The sequence below is a fragment of the Thamnophis sirtalis genome, unplaced genomic scaffold, assembly GCF_051295495.1.
Source record: "Thamnophis sirtalis isolate CommonGarterSnake01/CBP01778 unplaced genomic scaffold, rThaSir2_p1.2 scaffold_11, whole genome shotgun sequence".
NCBI classification, from domain to species: Eukaryota; Metazoa; Chordata; class Lepidosauria; order Squamata; family Natricidae; genus Thamnophis; species Thamnophis sirtalis.
In genome coordinates, this window is record NW_028261391.1 from 12605518 (window position 1) to 12624246 (window position 18729).

Genomic DNA, 18729 nt, shown 5'->3' on the forward strand with positions numbered 1-18729 from the left:
CAAGTAGAAAAAAATAGAAACCACCTTTGATGAGAAGGTAACAGTGTTCCGTGTGCCTTCAGCGTTTAGTCATGCCAGCCACATGACCACTGAGACGTCTTCGGACAGCGCTGGCTCTTCGGCTTTGAAAAGGAGATGAGCACCGCCCCCTAGAGTCGGGAATGGCTAACATATATGTGCGATGGCAACCTTTACCTTTTACCTCTGCTTTTCTGATGTTTGTAAGTAATCTAGAGTCACTTGTCAATAAGATGAGAGACATTTCATTTTAAACAAACAAACTTGATCTTGTAGGCTATAAACCTGAAAGTTATTTTTTTAAACATCTAGAAGAATCCAGTGGCAAACTATTTCCCCATTGTTGCAAAGAAAACTTGCACAAATGTGATCACACTGGCACCTGGAGACAGACTCGACTCCAGAGTCTGCTTTTTGTTCTCATAAATCAGGTTTTTTTAGTCAAGTTCAGGGGGGTCGGTGAACTTGGATGGGGGAAAAATTACAAGCTTATTTTCACTAACCTCTAAGTGAACTGTAGCTTTTCATTCAATAATGAATGTAAGCAATCAAGTAATTTATGGCCTCTAGACTCCAAAAAGGCTTGAACGTAATTTGTTTCCTTTGTAATACAATCTATATCTCTGTATATTATGCATACAAACACATCTTTCTAAGAAGCAGTCTGTAGGTTTCACTAGACTATTAAAAGAGGTCCCTGGCACAAAAAGGTTAAGGACCCCTGTTATAAATAATCAGCTGAGTGAGTAATGAATGTCTCCAATTTTGCAGGGATTATAATGAGACTGCCTGGAATTGCACAACATGCTTAACCGGGTTAGTTAATGATCTAGCAGCTGTGTTCACATATGGGACTCTCAGCTAATTTTAACAATGGGTAGTTACTGTTGTCTGGGGCGGGAAGCTTAGCCAGTTGCATAAACCTGGCCTACTTCATTAGTTTATGATTTGAGATGCAAACTTAGAAAACGAGTTTTGTAAAATATTCCCAATTTTAAAATAAATCAAGTAAAATTGCCATCCCACATTTGCCTTCCTTACCTGGGTTTTCTTACCTTCCTTGTAACAGAAATAGTCTCCAAAGATACGCAGCAGCTTCAGGGATATCTTTCCAATTTTCCTCCATCACTTTTTGCTCTGATGCCCTGTTTCTCAGTTGGTTAGTGGTAAATAGCCAGCTCAGGGTTGACTCAGCCTTCCATCCTTCTGAGGTGGGTAAAATGAGGACCCAGATTGTGTGGGCGATATGCTGACTCTGTAAACTGCTTAGAGAGGGCTGAAAGCCCTATGAAGCGGTATATAAGTCTAACTGCTATTGCTATTGCTAAAAAGCACCCTCTACTATGAGGCAGAAGAACTGTGTGCCTCACCTACCTTGGGATTTTTTAGGCTTTTAACCCTCGCTTAACTCTGCTCAAGTGATCATAAAACGCTTTAGAAGTCAGACGAGGCACACAGATGAGGCACACAGTTCTCCTGCCTCATAGTAGAGGGCGCTTTTTAGAGGCTTTTTTAAACAGTTAGGCAGTTATTCACGGTGAGGCAGCAGCTAGCTAGCCTCACCTCAGCACTCACCTTTTTCCTTTTACATTTATTTTCCTTTTCATGATCACAGTGGTGAGGCTGTGCCTCCCCTGCCTCCCCTGACTGCACGTCACTGCACTGGAACAGAGACATGTTAACAAGGTCAGCCAATGTATAGGCATGGCAATTGGGTCAGCCAATGGGAACTATTTGGTGACTAAGAGCCATGCTAGATGGCTTGGAGCCTGGGCGTGGCTTACCTGTGTAGCTCTGAGTCTGTGCAAGTGAACTAATCTAGTCTGCTCTCTGAATTGAAACTGAAACTAGTCTGTCTGCAATGCTGAACACTGAACTGAAAAATGAAACTGTTCTCTGCTGTTGGTATTGCATATATATTCTTATATACAAAGAAGTTTTCTTACTTAAATAAATCTTGCTGAATCAGTTATCTTTGTGTGCTTTCTGGATTTGATTTTTGCAACAAACTCTGACATGTCCCACCTAAGGCAGGAAAGCCGGTGAGGTGACTTGGGGCCAATTACTCTGTCTCAGCCCAATCTAACTCAAAGGGTTGTTGTGGTGGAGAAAAATATGAGGAGGAAGGAATATTAGGTATGTTCCAGTGGTGGGTTTCAAAATATTTTAGAACCTCTTCTGTAGGTGTGGCCTGCTTTGTGGGAGTGGTTTGCTGGCCATGTGACCAGGTGGGCTTGCCAGGCATGTGACTGGGTGGGTGTGGCCAACTTGTAAAATGTGGTGAAATTCACTTAACAACGCTCTTGCTTAACAACCAAAACTCTGGCCTTTGAAGCATGCAAGTCTTAAAGCTGCCAAGTTACAAGACCCTTGCATCCCTAACCCTTTAGAAAAAAAACTCCCAGGGGTGTTCAAACTTGAGAGCTTTAAGACTTGTGGACTTCAACTCCCAGAATTCCTCCTCTCGCTCTTCATCTTGATGATGTGCAGACAGGCGGGGGGAGGGAGCTGAGACCGATTCTAAATGGCACTGTAGATTTGTGCAACCTCTTCTATAGAAGAGGTTAGAACTGGCAGGAACCCGCCCCTGGTATGTTCCCAAGTGAACAAAATGAATTAATTGTCTGACTCAGCACAAAGCAATCTTCTATATTATTAGTAGCAATAGTCGTTAGGACTCGTGTATCACTTTACAGTGCTTTTACAGCACTGTCTAAGTCATTTACAGACTCAGCATATTGTCCCCAACAACTTGGGTCCTCCTTTTACCCACTCAGAAGGATGGAAGGCTGAGGCAACCTTGAATTAAAGCTGAAAACCATTGTTTTAGATGCCAGCTATGGTCAACCACTTATACTAGGAAAACAAGCAATAATTATAGTCTTTTTTTTTTTTTTTTTGCTTTAGTGGCAGCAAACTTGACATCCTAACATACATTGTAGGGATAGTATCATTTGCTGTTTGCAAGATTAAAACAGTGGTTAAAATTTTAGATTTGGAGGAGGTTGACCCAGATTCAGATCCACCTCTTCCATGAAAGTGAGCAGAACTTTGTGTGTGCCTGTGTGTGTATGAATTAGAAGTGATGCACACAACGCACATTTGAACTCCTGGAGGAAAGGCAGGATATACATAGAACAATAATATGCTATTGTATACTGTATTATAAATAAGAAGTACTTGACCTAATTGAGGCTAATGTTCTCACAGATTTACACATTAATGGTCTCGTACCATGAGGTCCCTTAAATCAAGAAAACTAAGTAATGCTTCTTCCCATCCACCTCTTCTTGTAAATAAGTGTTTTATTAATCTGCAGCAACGGGAGAGCTACGGAAAAACACAGTTAGTGTATTCATTTGGGTTAGTAGGAGGTTGAAATGTAAATTACAGTGTTGAAACTTTTTTTGACATAAGGAAGAAAGGAAAAGAGGGGTGATGCATAAGGCAGAAAAAGCAGAAAAATACAAGGATTAAAATAGTTGTGCATTCAATGTTGTTGTGGATAAGTGTCTCGACATGCAGCAAGTTTATACAGTATTAATGAATCTTTCAATGATGGGAAGCTGTTCTGACCCCCCTTCTCTGTCCAGGAATGAAAGACACAAGCAAATGTAAATAAGAATGCTTTTAATCAGTCCAGACTCTTGTTGGCTGCAAGCCCAAAATAAACAAAGAGATAAACTCTCTGGCAGCAATTACTGCAAACAAGCGCTCATAGCAAACCACTTCTCCAAGTTGATTTCTCTGAATCATGAACATGAACGAGAACGTTGACTCCTGCAACCAGGGCATGGCACAAACAGTCTCTTTTATACTCAGGAGAGGATCTTAATCAGCACCAGCTAAGCACAATCATCTCCTACAATTACGCAGTTGTTCTTTACGTCGAGTAGCCCTTCTCCTGCATGCATCCTGAAACAACTCCCAAATGTTTTCCTGAGCATTCCCTTTGATCCAATGCTCTGCCGCCACCTGGTGGCCAATCAGTCTCTCTCTGCTCTGGTCGGAGTTGACATCCTGTCCCGGGTCCTCCACCTCCTCCAAGGCCGACTCATAAGACCCCTCGCTGTCGGAGTCTGGTGGCAGCTCCAGCGGCTCCTGCCGGGCCACAACAGGAAGCAATCAACAAAAAGGCAACTGGACTTTCTTTTCCTTTCTTTTTTTCTTGAAGACGTTTTGCTTCCCATCCGAGCAGCATCTTTGGTTAACTTCTCCAATGCCATTGACAATAACAGCTCCTGATCCAAAAGGTTAGCATTGCAGAGTAGGAACAACTGTGTAATAGACCCATAGTCTATTTAGTCTATATAGTCACTTATAAAGCCCTTCATGGTATTGGACCTGGGTACTTGAGAGACCGCCTGCTGCCAATTACCTCCAATAGACCGATTAGATCCCACAGATTAGGCCTCCTCCAAATTCCATCCGCTGTCCAATGCCGGCTGGCGACTACCCAGAGGAGAGCCTTCTCTGTGGCTGCTCCGACCCTCTGGAATGAGCTCCCCGTGGAGATTCGAACCCTCACCACCCTCCAAGCCTTCCGCAAAGCCCTTAAAACCTGGCTGTTCTGACAGGCTTGGGGCTAAAGAGCTTTTGCCCCCCCCTCGAATGGTATGGTTGTTGTGTGTTTTTAAATTATGTATTGTTTTGTTCGTCTTTTTATCCCTTATCTGTATCCCCTTCCCTGACTTGGATTGTGAGCTGCCCTGAGTCCCCTCTGGGGAAAAGGGTGGCATATAAGTGCAATAAATTCAAATTCAATTCAAATCCATAGCAAGCAAAACTCCGAGGCAGGTAGATTCCTCAAAGAATAGCTTTATTGGGTATATCATATTGGCACAGATCTGGTGAAAACTGAGACTGAAGGTTCCTGCGATTTTCACTTAATTAAAAGTAAATGTTTTTCACTTTCTCAAAACAATCAGTCACATGGTCCAGGTCATGGCTTGGTCTGGTTGCCTGGAGACATCACTCCTCCTTCCTCTGACCAGGTGTGAGAATGTCCTTGGTTCCCAAGAGAAAGTATTTTATTTTGGCTCCAAAGTCCCAACTATCTCAAATCCCCCCTCCCTATTCCTCAGCTCCTGTGTGGCAACCCAGAAGCTCCAAGATGGTCCTGGTGAGATCAGACATTAGACTTGTCTGCCCACCAGTGAACTAGGTGGCTTCATGAACCTGGGGTTCTCCTTCACTGGAGGCATGTCACCGGAAATTAGATGGTCATTGGTCAGAGATGTTCTAATGCAGTATTTCTCAAACTCTGAGGAATTCGACAGGTTGAAATCCACACATTTTAAAGTTGCTGAGGTTGAGAAACACTGAACTTGCTAGATAATCCCCCCCCCCCCGAATGCCATCACTCTGCTAAACAAATAATTCCCTCACCACTGTCAAACTATTCACTAAGGCTGCATTATTATTACTATTAGTCTTCTCATCGTTCCTATCACCCATCTCCCCCCTTATGACTGCAGGACTGTAACTTTGTTACTTGTATCCTTACGATTTATACTGATATTGTTTCCTGATTGCTTAGTTGTATCCTAGGACTATTGTTAAGTGTTGCACCTTATGATTCTTGATGAATGTGTCTTGTTTTTTTATGTACACTGAGAGCATAGGCACCAAAGACAAAGTCCTTGTGTGTCCAATCACACTTGGCCAATAAAGAATTCTATTCTATTCTATTCTATTCTATTCTATTCTATTCTATTCTATTCTATTCTATTCTATTCTATTCTATTCTATTCTATTCTATTCTATTCTATTCTATTCTATTCTATTCTATTCTATTCTATTCTATTCTATATTCTATCCTATCCTATCCTATCCTATCCTATCCTAGTCTATTCTATTCTATGATATGTAAAGTGTCTTGCTCAACTTACGATCACAGTTGAACCCAACAGTTGAACTCAACATTTCTGTTGTTAAGTGAGACATTTGGTAAATGAATTTTGTCCCATTTTGCGATCTCAGCTGTTAAGTGAATCACTACAGTTGATAAATGAGTAACCCAGTGAATCTGGCTTTTCCGTTGACTTTGCTTGTCAGAAGGTCACCAAATGCCCTTGGGGCACAGTAACGGTCATAAATATGAATTTTGATCACATGATCATGAGGATGCTTCCAAAGTTGTAACTCTGAAAAATGGCCATGTGTCACTTTTTCAGTGCCGTTGTAACTTTGAACAGTCACTAAATGAACTGTTGTAAAATGAGGGCTACCTGCACTCTAGGGGTGTATGACTGTATGTTCATTTTAGAGTGCAGAATGGAGAATAATGGATTTGTTTTACAGGAAGACAGATTTCAAATGAATGTTGACCAAAAAACCCCCATCCTATTATAGGAACAGCAGTTAGATAGTATAACCAATGACCTAGAGAAGTGGAGGATTACGTTTCACTGTCAAGAGAAGATTTGACAACCATCTGTTGCAGTTAATTTAATTTGGGCTTAGTGACATAAATGTCCCCTTCAAATTGTATAATTCTATATTATAAAGGATTCACCAACATTTCATACATAAACTTTGATGCAGTGGAATGAATTTATCCCAGAGGTTAAAAACTATGATGTCTGCGACTACAGTTACACATGTTAGTAATGAAGTAGGAGGTTTCCCCCCACAAATTTACCAGTATGGACAACCAATATCCTCACATCATATGGGTAACAGAGAGGTTAAAACCCTCTGCTTAGTTGTGGCTCAGCCAACCACGATGGCTCAGAGGTTAAAAGATGCTGAGCTTGACAGACAGGGTTCAAGACCCAAGCACCGCATGCAGAGGTGGTATTCTGCTGGTTCGCACTGGTTCGGGCGAACTGGTAGTGGCGGCAATGTGAAACTCCGCGCATCCTCCCAGACATCATCTCGGAACTTCTGCGCATGCGTGCGTAGTCCCACTACTGAACTGGTAGCGAAGATAAGAGGATATCATTACTGACCATGTGACAGGGTGAGCTTCTGTCCGGCCGACCTAACAGATCAAAACCATGTAAATGCAAGTAGATAAGTAGGTATCACTTTGGTGGGAAGATAAAGCATTCTGTGTGCATCTGTATGTAGTCATGCTGGCCACATGACCCCAGAAGTGTCTTTAGACAATGCTGGCTCCCTTGGCTAAGAAGTGAGATGAGCAACATCCCCTAGAGTTAGATATGGCCAGGTAAAAGAAACATTTACCGTTATCTTCACCTTTAGCTCTATTGAGGGCTTTTTCAATTTGTTAGCAAGGGGGTTATTAGATAAACTAGAAAAAACTTTATTTAGTGGTCCAGAAGTCACTTCCAGTTTGGCCGTAGGACTGTTTTTAGCTCTCCGGAGCCTTCAGGAGACTTCCCGGAAGGCTCCGGAGGACAAAAAACAGCCCTATGAACAAATAAAATGAAGTCTGTTCCCAAACTTCCAGTTTGCTTGTAGAGCTGGTTTTTCGCACTCCAGAGGCTTCAGGAAAGCTCCTGAAGCCTCCGGAGGGCCTCCGGGGGGCAGGGAAGGCTGTTTTAACCCTCCCCAGGCTCCAGAGGCTTTCTAGGGTAAAACAAGCATGGCAAAAGTGGGGGGCAGTGCTGGTCACACACGCATGTATACAGGGATCATGTGCATAGCATTATGGGTGTGGGCATGCCTGTACATGACCCCCCCCATGCGCTTCCCCTGCTTTTGGCATGTGAGCCAAAAAACGTTAGCCATCACTGCATAAGACCATGCTGTAGATCTTGTGGCTCCAGCTTAAATCCTTTCACTGTAGTAGATGGGATCAGGAAGTTATGAATGGATGCTTTCTCAGCCCACTCTCTCCATCCTCCATGGCCACAGTACTAACTTTTGTTGAACTAATGTTTTTAAGAAAGGATTTTTATAATCATCAAATATTTAACAAGAGGGTTCTGTAAATCCCCATAAGCCCCTTCAGCCATGCTGCTGGGCTTTCTTATCTTAATTGCAGATATGAACCACTTGTAGTGCCTTTGCTTATTTTTAAAATATAATTATTTTTTATAATTAATTCATTAACATGCCTGTGGCCTTCTATTGATGTTTGATTACTTTTTGTGTGGTCCATTATTATTACACTTCAAGTAATAATAATAATAGTAATAATCTTGCCTAGAAATGAGAAGTTTTTTGTTAGTTTTCCTGAAGATCAGATTTCAAAGAGAGAGGGGGAGAGAGAAGGGGGAGGGAGAGAGGGAGAGAGAAGGGGGAGGGATGGAGAGGGATGGGGAAGGAGAGGGAGAGGGAGGGAGTAGGAGAGGCAGGATGATGGACAGGGAGGGAGAGGGAGAGGAAGATGGAGGGAGGGGAACAAGGAGGGAGAGGGCATGTGAGAGGGAGTGGGGGAAGGAGTGAGTGAGTGTGCTAGTAGTATCTTATTTACAGATAGAAATGTAGAGGAATCCAAGATATTCCCAAATAGGCCCCCAAAATTAAAACATTATGTTTTTAGACTAGTGTTAGCATTTTGACAGAGAACCATTGTTGGTAAGATGATCCAGACACCTTTTAAATCACATCACTGTCACTAGTGACTGTCTTAAGACAGGCTTGCAAAGTTTGAATGACGATGTCTGGAGCAGAAGGAGACAACTATGGTTTTTCCAAACGTAGTATTAGAGATTTCCGTCATAGCATCAATGGACAAGTGGATTGAGAATAGTTAAGCAGTACTGAAGATCAAGGTCTATTTCAGATACACCATCCTTTTTATAACAGATTCTTGCCAAATTTAGTCATAGGAATGCATCCAATGAACATATTTATATCAAGAGAAAAGAGCACGGTAGTCAGAGGTGGATTCCTGCCAGTTCTAACCTCTTCTATAGAATAGGTTCCACAAATCTACAGTGCCGTTTAGAACCGGTTCCAGCTCCCTCTCCCCGCCTGTCTGCACATCATCATGATGAAGAGCGAGAGAAGGAATTCTGGGAGTTGAAGTCCACAAGTCTTAAAGCTGTCAAGTTTGAACACCGCTGGGTTTTTTTTCCTAAAGGGTTAGGGGCGCAAGGGTCTTGTAACTTGACAGCTTTAACACTTGCGTGCTTCAATGCCAGAGTTCCTGAGCCAACATGACTGGAGGAAGAATTCTGGGAGTTGAAATCCACAAGTCTTAAAGCTTTGAACATCCCTGGGTTTTTTCCTAAAGGGTTAGGGGTTCAAGGGTCTTGTAACTTGACAGCTTTAAGACTTGTGTGCTTCAAATGCCAATTTCTGAGCCAACATTTTGGTTGCTAAGCAAGAGCGTTGTTGTGAGTTTCACCACATTTCACAAGTTGGCCACACCCACCCAGTCACATGACTGCCAAGCCACTCCCACTCAGTCATGTGGCTAGCAAGCCACTCCCATCCGGTCACATGGTCAACAAGTCACTCCCACAAAGCAGGCCACACCTACAGAAGAGGTTCTAAAAAATTTGAAACCCACCACTGACGTTAGTGGATAAAATAGTGCAAATAAGAAGAAGAAACTTTTTGGATGAAAAGCAAAGCATCTTCAAGGAAAAACAAAGCCCAGCTGCCTCCTGAAAAAGCACCTATGGGACAACCATGACCTGGATGACTGAGAATCTCCATAGATGCACTGCAAATAAGCTTCCACAAATACAAAGAAAATGCTGGTACCAGACATGGTCACTGCACTTAGAGTAAAGCCAGTGCTATCAATCTATAATCTCCAAAAATGGGATTCTGTTTACAGTTGTGGCTGTATGCAGCATGTATGGATTTTGTTCCTTGAGGGAGAACAGATAATAAAATTCAAAGGGACAGACGTTATCAGACAAATGTGAAGAGATTGGCTTGTTTACCTCCACAAGGCAAACAATCTGAGAATCCACATAAGATGGTGATGCCTTTGACAAGTTTTCTGTCACCAACAGTGAGAGTCCTTCGGTCACAATAGAGAAGATTCATAGAGAAAATAAGCAGTGTTCCCAATTTACACAGCAGCCTAGAATGGTGGAAATACACAACAAAAATGCCACTTTATGGAGTTTTATCAGTATTGTAAGGAGTTACATGGGGACTGATAGAGGCTGCGCTGTGAACGTGAATGTTGAAAACATTCACGTTCACACACACACAAACACACACACAGATAGATATTGAGATAGATAGAGGATAGATAGATAGATAGATAGATAGATAGATAGATAGAGATAGATATATTGAGATAGATAGATGATAGAGATATATTGAGATAAATAGTTAGATAGATAGATAGATAGATAGATAGATAGATAGATAGATAGATAGATAGATGATAGATAGAGATATATTGAGATAAATAGATAGATAGAGAAAGATAGATAGATGTGGAAAATAGATAGATAGATAGATAGATAGATAGATAGATAGATAGATAGATAGATAGATAAATAGATAATAGATAGATAGATAGACAGAGATAGATAGAGGGAAAGATAGATAGATAGACAGACAGACAGAAGGATAGATGATAGATAGATAGACAGAGATAGATAGAGGGAAAGATAGATAGATAGACAGACAGACAGAAGGATAGATGATAGATAGATAGATAGATAGATAGATAGATAGATAGATAGATAGATAGATAGATAGATAAAGATTAATCTATAGGATATCTTGATATTGTCAAGATGAAGCTGATCTGTTGTAGTTTAGTTTTATGGTTGGAACTGGCCAGCTTGAAACAAATTACTCAAATCACCAATGCATTCAAAGGTGCCCAAATCAGTACCACTTCATCAGAATAACTTGCTTTGTCTGGACAAAGAATTAATGTACGTACATCCTGCATGATTTTTAAATTTGATGCAAATTCAAAATGATTCCAGTGACTTCAACAAGAACCACAAAGATATACCAAGAAAAATTAGTTGATGGGATAAGCATTCCAAAGTATTTAATGAACAACTGTCAAGCAGTAGACAATATTCCAATCAAGGAACTACCAACTCAGCAAACATACCCTATACATATCTAGTTCCTCCAGCATTCAAATTCATAGCTTCTATTATCAGTTGTGATAATGTAATTAATCACAACACCTATAGAACTCAACAGACAGTAACAACAACAAGTTCCTAATCAAGGAATTACCAAGAATAAAACAACAATCCCACCAACACTAACATGCAAGCCACTGTATATAAGCAGAGAGCAAAACCCATTTTCTTTCAGCATTGAAGATGTTACCTAGTTGGGCAATGAAACATCTGTAAGAAAACAATCAAGCTCAGAGAGCCTCAAGGACTCCACCATTTCAATCCTAAGCTACACACATACTCTTCTATTGGACTGGCTATTTGTACAGTAGCTGATCTGTAGCTGAACATTAATGAAAAAGAATAGAATCTGGCATGTCGCCTCAACACTACATCAACCAGCTAGAGATGGATTGGCTGAAAGTTTTGTTCAAAGTTTCAAGAAAGCTTTGTGAGAAATGTCTGGTCAGGAAAAAAAAAAGCTCTCTGAAAGCTTAAAAGTTTTCCATTTGCTTATTGCAACACACAGCGCACACAATAATAAATTAGACACCAGGAAAGTTGTTTTTCAGCTTGAAATTCACCTTCAAAACCTAATGTGAGAAGAAACATTTAGAATAAGCAGCCAGAACAAATGGAGCTATCTTTTCAAGCTGAAAAAGAGCAATTCTCTATTGTGCAAACTGCACCATCAAAAGAATATAGAGGGAAACATAAGTGGACTACAAGAAATATCAAAGAAGGACTTGAATCTTTTCTTCTCATACTGTTGAAATTACTCCTGATAATATTTGGAGAGGTTATCTTGAACAGCTGAGAACAGAAATACAGAAAAAAGGTATACCTGATTAGCGACTCATCTATATTTTCTGACTTACCACTAATAGCACCTGTCCTTGAAATGACACACAAGGGGTGATTGCTACGTGTGTGCCAGAACAATTGAATACATTATTGAATTGAATTGAATTGAATTTATTGCACTTATATGCCGCCCTTTTCCCCGGAGGGGACTCAGGGCGGCTCACAATCCAAGTCAGGGAAGGGGATACAAATAAGGGATAAAAAGAGAAACAAAAACAATACACAATTTAAAAGCACACAACAACCATACCATTCGAGGGGGGGGGGGCAAAAACTCTTTAGCCCCAGGCCTGTTGGAACAGCCAGATTTTAAGGGCTTTGCGGAAGACCTGGAGGGTGGTGAGGGTTCGAATCTCCACGGGGAGCTCGTTCCAGAGGGTCGGAACAGCCGCAGAGAAGGCTCTCCTCCGGGTGGTCGCCAGCTGGCATTGGCCGGCGGATGGAATTCGGAGGAGGCCTAATCTGTGGGATCTAATCGGTCTTATTAGTTTGGTGTGTAAAAACCATCACAGTGCTTTGATTTAGCATATTGTATTTAAATATAATAAAGTATGTATCTCAGCTAAGACGAGTGTGTTGGATTACAGTTGTCATTGATTGATTGAACTGTGTTGGCTAGTTACCTTGAGCTGCCTGTATATTTATAATTCTTGCCAATTTGTTTCTCCCAATCATGTCAAAAATGAAACTAGTAGGAAATAAGTCCTATTCCTGACACAAGTGTTTTGGGGTTGATCAATAGAAGAGAAGAAATACTCCCAGTGTAGATTGGAGTCATTCATAGCAACTGATAAAAGGGTAAAATTTCCAAATTCCAATATCTTAGTCCAGGATTGGGAGGAATGCACTGAAAATCTGTGACATAAAAGGATTGTCTTCAAAGATGAGGCATGAAACACCCTCAAAATAGTTGTTTTGTGGTTGCTAAATAGGTAAGATAAAATAAAGGGAGCCATGATGGCACAGGGTTTAGAATACAGTATAAGAGCTGTGGTGGTGCAGTGGTTAGAATGCAGTACTGCAGGCTATTGCTGCTGACTGCCAGCTGCCTGCAATTTGGCAGTTCGAATCTCACCAGGCTCAAGGTTGACTCAGCGTTCCATTCTTCCGAGGTCGGTAAAATGAGGACCCAGATTGTTGGTGCCAATAAGCTGACTCTGTAAACCGCTTAGAAAGGGCTGTAAAGCACTGTGAAGCGGTATACAAATCTAAGTACTATTGCTATTGAAGGCTAACTCAATCCTTACTGGCTCAAGGTTGACTCAGCCTTCCATCCTTCTGAAATTGGTAAAATGAGGACCCAGATTATTGAGGGCAATATGCCGCGACTGTAAACCACTTAGAGAGGTCACCATGAAGTGGTATGTAAGCCTAAGTGTTATCGCTATTGCTAAATATTGAACATAGAGCCATGGGAGGAGGGGGGCGGAACAAGACTCTGAACACTCTCAGCCAAAGTGATGGCTTCAGACTGGAAGTTATAAAAAGGTATGTTTGAAATGAAAGAGAGAATGGAGAAAGATAAATGCTTTGTTCCTTTATATCCAGTTGACTGTAAGCTATAGGAAGATGAATTGCCACCTGACAGGTCTTGTATGTACAGCCTGAGAATGCTAAACAACATCAGTAAAAATAGAAGGTATGCTGCTCTTACTTTTAAAATCAAAATGATTTAGTGAAGCATACAACGATCTGCTCCTGCTAAGTGAAATGATCATTGCAGTTTAAATTAGTAGCAACATTAGGGCATCTTCTTTGCCACAGACAAGAGAAAGATGATAAATAGTGACAATGAGTGAAATCATCACTTTAAAAACAGGATACTAAGGAAATAACCTCATTAATCTTCTTACGGACTTTTTCTCTTGTACTTTCACCAATGTTATGGATGCCTAGCAGTGGTGGGATTCAAATTTTTTTACTACCGGTTCTGTGGGCATGGCTTGGTGGGCATGGCAGGGGAAGGATACTGTAAAATCTCCATTTCCTCTCCATTCCCTCCCCACTCCAGGGGAAGGTTACTGCAAAATCCCCATTTATATCCCCAGTCAAACTATTCTCCAAGTCACCTGTGTGTAGAACAAGAAGCAATGGGTGGAAACTAATCCAGGAGAGAAGCAACTTAGAACTGAGGAGAAATTTCCTGACAGTTAGAACAATTAATCAGTGGAACAGCTTGCCTCTAGAAATTGTGAATGCCCCAACACTGGAAGTCTTTAAGAAGATGTTGGATAGCCATTTGTCTGAAACAGTATAGGGTTTCCTGTCTAGGCAGGGGGTTGGACTAGAAGACTTCCAAGGTCCCTTTCAACTCTGCTATTTTATTATATTGTATTTCCTCCCAATCAGCTGGGACTCAGGAGGCAGAGAATAAATGGGGCCAGGGCCAGTCAAGAGGTGGTATTTACCGGTTCTCTGAACTACTCAAAATTTCCACTACCGGTTCTCCAGAACTGGTCAAAACCTGCTGAATACCACCTCTGGTGCTCAGATGATTTATCCCCAATTTTTATCTTAATGATGGTGGACCTATGACATACATGTCAAAGGTGACATGCCATGATGTTTTGGGTGACACACCAGCGTTCACTAACACCCAGTCAAAAGTATTCTTGCCCCATTCTCACAAATTTTGGAGGCTATGGAGGCCTTATGAGAAAGGACTGTGCCCTCATGCACTTTCTGCACCCTCCATAAATGAATATATTTTACTTGTACTTCTTGTTTGCAATTACTTGATATTTCTTTATATATATAATATATAGCACTAAACATAATTGGACTGTATTTTTTTAAAAAAATAAATAAATAATGAATTGTTTCTCTTTGGTTAAGGAGTGACCAGCACTAGACTTTTGATTAGCAGTCAAGTTAGGCATTTCCCAAATGTTGACATGCCAGGCCCAGAAGGTTTGCCATCACTGTCTTACCTGATGCAGACATGAATAATGGCTTCCTCTATGATTCCCCCACATTTTAAAGACCAGCATTTGACAGAGCAACCATGCAGGACTTGGAAAAGATATTCTAGTGCCATAATCTGTCAATATCTGTCTGTCTGTCTGTCTGTCTGTCCGTCCGTCCGTCTGTCCGTCCGTCCGTCTGTCTGTCTGTCTGTATCTCTCTCTCTCTCTCATCTATCTATCTATCTATCTATCTATCTATCTATCTATCATCTATCTATCTATCTATCTATCTATCTATCTATCTATCTATCTATCTATCTATCTATCCATCCATCCATCCATCCATCCATCCATCCATCCATCCATCCATCCATCTGGATATCTATCTATCTATCTATCTATCTATATATCTATCTATCTATCTATCTATCTATCTATCTATCCATCCATCCATCCATCCATCCATCATCATCATCATCATCATCATCATCATCATCATCCTGTCTATCTATCTATCTATCTATCTATCTATCTATCTATCTATCTATCTATCTATCTATCTATCTATCTATCTATCTATCTACCTACCTACCTACCTACCTACCTACCTACCTACCTACCTACCTATGACTAGCACCTTGAAGCGTATCTGGAGACTAATCGGTAACCAGTGCAGCTCACAGAGGATAGGTGTAACGTGGGTGTATCGAGGTGCACCCACAATCGCTCACGCGGCTGCATTCTGGACGAGCTGAAGTCTCGGAATGCTCCGAGTGCAAGGGTAATGGAATATTGTGGCCCACCAGACTTGGATAAGGAGGAGGTTGGGCCAGCTCTGGAGTCTGGGCAAGGCTCTGATGGATGCTCTGCATCAGATACAGGGCCGTCCGACATTTCCCAGCCAAAGGAGAGGCAGCTGCCTTTGGAGTCTGAGATAAGTGGGGAAGAAAAACAGCTGGGGCCTGTTCCAGATGCGTGTATGCACAGAGCTGTTAGGAGAGGAGAACAACTGAGGACAAGAAGTGGACTCAGGAAGCAAGGCAGACGTGGATGCTGAATGGCCCCTTCCTGGCTGGGGAATAAATAGAAGGAAAGAGAGAGTAGTTATCATAGGAGACAACAGTTCGGATTTCTGAAGATTTGGCTCATTGTGTTTTGTGCCTCAGAGACTGCTTGCCAGAACTTAATTTGCAGCTTTTCAGCTGGGGAGGGGTTGTCGCAGCCTAGCAATTAACGTAAGGAACTGATAAGGCCTGTTATTGCAGTTAACTCTTTGAAGGACTATTGCCTGGACTTTTCGATGTGTGAATGCCATTATTTCACAGGAGATAAATAAAGTGGGTTTTTTCATGAACAGGAGTCAGTTTCTTGTTTCTGCTAAGGCTGGGTTAGAACATGGAGAGATAGCAGACTTCCAGATCTGTGTTTGGGTTCCTTCTGGCATTAGGCTAGTCATTACAAGTAAATATTCATTGGGCAAGATAGGTCATTAGTATGATTCAACAGGACTTTTCCCAATGTTCTTACAACCTTCCTTTCCATTTTTCTGTTAATTAACCTCATCTTCAAGAGAAAAAAAGCCTGAATCCTTTGGGCAGTTTTTTAGTTTCATATATGCTGGGTTTGATGCAATGGTTTTTAGTGGACAAGAACTTTATCTTCCTCCAGATAAAAGTGACCTGGGTCTTACCACACACTTCATTGCTGAAAAGGAGCAAGTTATGATGGAATAATAGTTACTGTTGGAATGGACTTTTGATACTTATTCTCTGCTCTGACTTTCAGAAGGTTTCCCTCCATCAAGTTCACACCCTCACCTCCTTGGCGTTCAAACATGCCTTTGAGAGTTATTGTTTATGGTTTGTGTTGACAAGATAAATACCGAGTTATTACAACTTTGAAACGACTTCTTGAGGGGTTCTTTCTTCCTTAAGTTGCCAGCGCAACTGAAAAGTAGAAAATCACAGATTCTTCTTTGAAGATGTTTCCTTAGCAACAGAAGCCCCATGAAAATTATGAGCATTGGTTTGCTTTTTAGATTTTCCTTCAGCCGAAGTTTCTTTGGTTAACATTATTTTCTCCTTTAAAAATTAATTATTTTACTTCCTCCAACTAACTATAAAGAAATCAATTAAACTCTAACAAGAAAAATAAAGCTACCAATATGTTGACACGAACAACACAGCCTTCAACTTTTTCACAAACATTCAACTCAGAATACCATGAAGAATCAGAATCCAATATATAATGACCATATTTTTCGGAGTATAAGATGCTCTGAAGTATAAGATGCACCTAGCTTTTGAGGAGGAAAACAAGGGGAGGGGGGAAGTCTAAGGTGACCAGATTTTCAGATTGGTAAAGAGGGACACCTTTGACCGGGGGGGGGGGGCTTGATTAAAAATTTTATACGGAGCAACAAAAATTTTCATACAACCCCAAATTGGCTATCACCAACAGAAAGAACGACACACCCAAATTTTACAGATTGGAACAAAATTCTAAGATACAGAAATCTAATTGACAGACAGGGAAATTTAAAAATTCATATTCACATTCAATCATATTTTTCATTTTCAAGAAGACATTCTAAGCAATTAGACTGCAATAACAAACAAGTAAGCCTTTCTTCACCCGGTACATTTTCATTTGGACCTTCAAACATTGACAAAAGAGTTGAGTAGATTGAAGACTGATTATGATTTGAATGATTACCCCACATCTCTGAAAGATTGTATGTATTCCAATATTTCTGTCGAACAAAGATGAAAACAAGGCCATTCCAATTTTCTTGCGGACGCTTCCTTCTTACTGATATTTACGATTAAGCATAATAAGTCATCAGTATCATCTATGCCCATCTTCAAGTGCTTCTCACTTCAGCTGAAATTGATTTCCTAGCTTATTTTGGTCAAATTAAATGCCAATTTAGCTTCCTTTAAGATCTCAGGAGATACCTACAGTATATGCATATCAACTTTCTTGCAATAGAAGGTATTCTTTACATGTCACTACCAGTTAAAACCCATTTCCATCAACTTTAATTTCCCAGTTAAGGTGGAATGACTCACATAATGCATTTAGAACCAGTTTGTTAGATGTTAATTACTGAAGTACTTAAATGCATTTCCACTTCAGGTTGCACATTTTTAAACTATAAATGCTAAGTCTTTAAGTTGAGCATAATTATCTTTATGAAAGTTTAGTTTAGTTTTTTTTAAGTTTTTTTTAGTTTATTGATTAGTCGATAAGGTAAAGGTAAAGGTTCCCCTCGGACATATGTGTTAGTTGTTCCCAACTCTAGAGGGCAGTGCTCACCTCCATTTCAAAGCCGAAGAGCCAGCGCTTCCTGAAGACATCTCTATGGTCATGTGGCCGGCATGACTAAACACTGAAGGTGCATGGAATGCTGTTACCTTCCCATCAAATGTGGTCCCTATTTTTCTATTTGCATTTTTACGAGCTTTCGAACTGCTAGGTTGGCAGAAGCTGGGACAAGTAACAGGAGCTCACTCCATTTTGCAGCACTAGGGATTCAAACCGCCAAACTGCCGACCCTTCTGATCGAAAGCCTGAGCATCTTAGCCACTGAGCCACCAAGTCCCTGATTACTCCATAGGTTATATCAAAATACAAAATTCCAAGTATAAATTATTAATAAAATCCTATAAAAGCAATATGAGATTGGAATAAAATACAAGAGTTTTATATATACATACATACATACATACATACATACATACATACATACATACATACATACAAAATAGGATGAAATTATATTTCAGTATCACCCCTACAATCTATCCCAATCAGTCCCATGTATGCTGATCTTAGCTGAACCATTTTACTCAAGTACTGTGCTGTATTAAATGTTGTTTTTAAATTCTGGCCGCACATAAGATACGTTATTTTAATATGGGGTTCCCAATGGGTTCCCCACAAAGATAAAAGAAGATAATCATTTT